Source organism: Eubalaena glacialis, chromosome 19, assembly GCF_028564815.1.
Source record: "Eubalaena glacialis isolate mEubGla1 chromosome 19, mEubGla1.1.hap2.+ XY, whole genome shotgun sequence".
Lineage (NCBI taxonomy): Eukaryota > Metazoa > Chordata > Mammalia > Artiodactyla > Balaenidae > Eubalaena > Eubalaena glacialis.
Window position 1 is genome coordinate 46,674,233 of NC_083734.1, and position 5,418 is coordinate 46,679,650.

The window sequence follows — 5,418 nt, forward strand, 5'->3', positions numbered from 1 at the left end:
AGCCAATCTGGCCATGTTCCTAGCTGTGGGTCAGGACAATTTTCTCCTTGTCAGCCAATCTGGCCATGTTCCTAGCTCTGGCCCAGGTCAAGGGTCAAGCACACACAGCCATAGGTCCTCTGCAGAGTTGGAGGGAGAGGCAAGAGGGAGAAATTCATCCTGGGGAAGCAGGTAGAGCTGAGTGGTGAGGACCACATTGGGGAAGGTGGGTTGGCCCACGCACCATCTTTACCAGGGGACCAGTAGGCTGCTTTCCAGCTAGATTAGCTCATTCCCTGCCTGGGGATTCAGCAAGCAGCCTGCATCTTGTGGAAACTCCAGGTTCAGGCTTCTGCATGGCCTTGTTCCTGGTGGTCGAGGCAGCCAGGGATTCTGGGGATTGGGTAGGGGAGGAAAGAGGGAGGGAGGGGAAGGAAAGGGAGAAGAGAAAAAGGCAGGGAGCATGGCTAGTGAGGAGCCAGTGTGTCAGGGAGGGACACGGTTCCAGGAAGCCTGCTATGGTAAGGTGCTGCTGGGGAGGGAAATGGAGAAGGGGGGAACAGGACACAGAGCAAGATTCATAAATTCATTTGTTCATCTTTTCCTTCATTCATCCAATAAAACAAAGGATGCCAGTGTTGTGATAATTGCTAATCAAGATACAGGCATATGCAAAAGGCGAAGAAGATTTAAAGAAGGAGCAAATAACTTTTTGGGGGGTTGCAGGAGTGGGGAAGTTAGGGGAGCAGGCAAATTTCACTGAAGACATTTAGGTCAAGCCATGAAGCAAGCAAAGGAGAAATCAGGCCCCAAGCCCTCCCCGGCTCTGTGGCCCATCTCTTCCCAGACCTCCAAATCCCGGTCCAGCTGCTGCCCTCACTGGGTTTGAGTCTGAGCTCTGCTACGTGCTTGTCGTGTGACTTCAGGGAAGTGATCTAACCTCTCCGAACCTCCATTTTCTCAGCTGTAAAGTAGGGACGACGCCGACTTGGAGGGTGGTCGTGAGATTCAAATATGACAGTGCATGAGAGGCACTTTGCAGGGTGCCTGGCCCCTGTATAGCACATGCTCAGAATGATCTGCTGTTGATACTGTCAGTATCAGCAGTGGCAGCAACTTCATTTCCCCCCAAGTCTGGGCCTCTGTCTTTGGGCGGAGAGGAAAGCAGAGGCTGTTCCCATCATCCCCCATCCCTGGCCCCCCTGGCCCTTGGGGAAATATGAGAAGCAGAGCTTGAGGATCTAATGTGTGCCCCCCACGCCCCTTAATCCTTCCTGAACTTGGGGGGGTTGGGTGCGGGGTGGGGGGCGGCACCACTGTAACACCTGCGCAGCTCTGACATCTCCTGCCTCTGGGCAGAGAAAGCAATTTCAGAAATGACATGTTGCCAACAAGCAGAAATCAGCTTCTGAATTAAAATGTGTCGGCGTCAGGTGACCCCAGGCTTGGAGGGCCGGCTGCATGAAGACAGCTGAGATTAGGGCCTGTCAGCCAGGGGAGGGGCTGTGCGGGAAGGGGTGCGGGGACCCCAGGGGCTACCGTTGGCCGCCCGGGATTTGTTCGGACAGGGGGGCAGGAATTCGGACGCTGGGTCAGCTTCTCCTGCGGCTCTGACCAGCCACCACCTCGCAACTGTCTGCTCTCCGTGGTGGGGGGCGGGGTGGGAGTGCCCGGGCTCTGCTCCCCTGGGATGGCTCCAGCGTAAACACTCTAATGGGCCCGAGAGAGCCAGGGAGGAATGTGGGCCCCACAGCCCCTGGGGACTCGAGGACGGATGGGAGTAGAGGGGATAAGACACCCAAGAGGCTGTCAGCCTCAGCTCTGCAGGTATGCAGGGAGGAGAGAGAGGGAGAGGGAAGGAGAGGAAGATGAGAAGCAGGCGGCCCGAGGGAGAGGGAGGAAGATGCCACCGGCCAGGCTGAATCCTTGCAATTCCCCGATGCCGCCAAGGTGTCCAGACCTTGGCACAAACTGTGCTCTACACTGTGGGAGAAGACGCATGAAGAGGCCATTTAATTTTCAGCCCTGCTATTTATTGTAGGGCTTTGGGCGTGTCAGGGAGCCTCTCTGAGCTTTAGTTTCCTCCTCTATAAAATGGGGTCGTGGTTGTATGTACCCCTAGGGTTGCCATATCCGTTAAATGAGATAATACAGGGAGATGGCGCAAGGGTTTCGGTGTAGTCGGGCGCCTGTCACAGTGCTTAACCACTAGGGATCTCATTCCTTGTCTGTCTCTTTGTCTGTGACTCCCTGAAGGCTGGGCCTAAGTCTTGTCGCCACAGCACCCCGGCACGTGCCTGGCACACTCTTTAGGTGGCCAGTCAGTGTTCGCTGAGTGAGTGTTTCCATGAAGGGACCACGTGTGAGATGTGTAAGTAAAGAGTGGGAAATGAAACGGGAGGGTTGGGGCTTCCCTGGTAGCGCAGTGGTTGAGAATCCGCCTGCCAATGCAGGGGACACGGGTTCGAGCCCTGGTCCAGGAAGATTCCCACATGCCGCGGAGCAACTAAGCCCGGCCGCCACAACTTCTGAAGCCCGTGCGCCTAGAGCCCATGCTCCACAACGAGAAGCCACCACGATGAGAAGCCCGCGCACCGCAACGAAGAGTAGCCCCCGAAGAGTAGCCCCTGCTCGCCGCAACTAGAGAAAGCCCACGTGCAGCAACGAAGACCCAACGCAGCCAAAAATAAAGCAAATAAACTTTTTTAAAAAAAATAAAATAAGTGAAAAGGGAGGGTCGGGGTAGGCAGGGGACCCCACTGCCACTCTCCCTCCAGAATGTCCCCACTCCGATCACAGGTCATCCCTCTGGCCTTTCTTCTAGAGCAGAGCTTAGGCAGGATATGCTTGCTGGCCAGACGGTGACCATATCTCCCCAATGGAAATCGGACATAGGGGATCATTCCACGTGTCTTTAGGAGTCATTGGGCAGTCATCAACCTTGGGCCCATCTGAGGAGCTCCAGGACTTGGGGTCACCACAGTCATGTTCCACAGCGCCGGGAGCCCAGCAAGGACAGAGTGGGGCTGGCAGGGGTGAGGGGCCCCCAGGGGCAGCAAAGAGGGAGGCTGAGGCACTGCTGAGCCTCTAAGGTGGAAGGCAGGTCAGGGAGGCTGGAGCAAGGCTGTCTCATGATTGCAAGAATGGAAATCTCCCTTCCTGACCCCCCACCGGTGCTACTCTAAACGCCTTCCCCACCTGCTACAGGAATTCCATCAGGAGAAGGCATGGCTTCTCCCCCCTGCTCAGAGCTAAGTCATCAGAGAAGAAACCCAGGAATTGGAGAAGATTCTAGAAGGCAGTGGGTATGAGCTCAGGCATGAAAAAGGCCTGAGTTTGAACCCCAGCTCTGCCACTCACTCAGTGAATGTTTCAAGCTCCCGGAACCTCCATTTCCTCATCTGTAAAATGGGGATAGCAATTCTTACCCTGCTGGGTGATTGTGAAAATTAAAAGGAATGGTATGGGGCTTCCCTGGTGGCGCAGTGGTTGAGAATCTGCCTGCCAATGCAGGGCACACGGGTTCGAGCCCTGGTCTGGGAAGATCCCACATGCCGCGGAGCAACTGGGCCCGTGAGCCACAATTACTGAGCCTGCGCGTCTGGAGCCTGTTCTCCGCAACAAGAGAAGCCGCGATAGTGAGAGGCCCGCGCACCGCGATGAAGAGAGGCCCCCGCTTGCCGCAACTGGAGAAAGCCCTCGCACAGAAACGAAGACCCAACACAGCCATAAATAAATAAATAAATAAGAGATCTTCTTTAAAAAAAAAAAAAAAAAGGAATGGTATGGTGGTAACAGAGAAGGAAAAGCTCTTCTTTACAGAAGAATACCAACTGAAAAATAGGCAAGGAATTATGGAATCAAAAAATCACCATTTGCAATTGATTTGGACAAGGATTACCAATGGATGCTGAAACTATTGGGTAAAACGTTGCTGGGCAACAGGATGGTCCCTGAGTCTCCAAGCATCACCCTACAGATGAGTCATGAACCACAAAGGGAAAAAGGTAACTACATGGGAGAGATTTGGGGGAAACCACCTTAACCAAGTGATGAAATTCAGCATCACCAGTAATGTTGACAAACCGTGGCTCCTGACAGCATGCACAGAGAAGGGTGCACACCACCAAGTAGACCTCTTGCCAAAATGTTTAACCAAAATCTAATCGTAAGGAAACAATCAGACAAATCTCAGTTGAGAGACATTCTACAAGACAGCCAGCCTGAACTCTTCAAAACATCAATGTCATGAAAACAAAGAAGGCAAGGAGACCCTTCTAGATTAGAGGGGGCTAGAGAGACATGACAGCACATTCAATGCCCGATTCTTGAGTGGATCCTGGATCAGGAAAAAAAGCTATGAAGGATATTTTGAGGGACAATTAGGGAAGTTTGAATAAGGAGTGTGTAGTAGATAATATTGTGTCAATGTTAAATCTCTCAGATGTGATGACAGCCTTGTGATTCTTTTGGAGAATGTTCTGGTTCTTAGGAGATTGGTGATAAATTATTTGTGTCTTGGTGTCTGCAATGTTCTCACAAATGGATCAAGAAAATATACATGTATTTCCCTCTCTCTCTCTACCCCTCCCCCCCCCGCCATCTACATAGGTATATATATATCTGCTCCGTGTGGGCACCTCTGTCACTGCTCAGAACCAGCAGGTCTCCGGGCCCAGGAACACAGGGTAGAAGGAACAGGTCAGAACAGGCACGCAGGTGGAAATGCAGGTGCCCTCATGGTTGGACTGTGGCTCTCCTTCTGCCTGCCCCCCTGGGGGCCCCGTGTGGATCCCAGCAGGCTGAAGAGCCAGGGCAGGGCAGGGACAAGGCTTCTCTGCTGACCTTCGCTCCAAAAGAGGCCTCCTCCCCCATCAGACCCCCAGGAGCAGCAGCTGGTTGAGGACATGCACTTGCACTTCCCAAAGCATGCTGGGAGGGCAGTGGCCAGGGAGGGACTCTGAGGCTGACAAGTAAATGACCAAAACCACTGCACGGCCGTGTGTCTCATTTCTCCTACGGAACCTTAAGTCCCTGAAGGCTCCTGCTCTGCCTTAACTTGCCCTACCCCAACCTGCATGGCTGGACATAGGATGCAGGCACTAAAAATACTTGTCATCTCCAGGAGGGGACCCAGGCTCTGGCCTGGTCCAACCTGGTATATAACCTTGGATGGGTCACCTCTTTCCTCTGGGCCTCAGCTTCCCCAGAATCCATAGAATGGGATGACCCATCCCCGTGCTACATACATCTGAGGGGAGGCAAGAACTCATACTTTGGAGGCCAGCAGCTCTGTGTTCTAATCCTGAGACCATTGCTTGCTAGTGGCATTCGGGAGCCTTCACACCTCATAGCCTCCGTTTCCTTGACCATGAGATGGGCATGGTCGTGTCCAATACGCAGGGTTATTGCAATAAAGCGAGACAAAATAGGTACAAA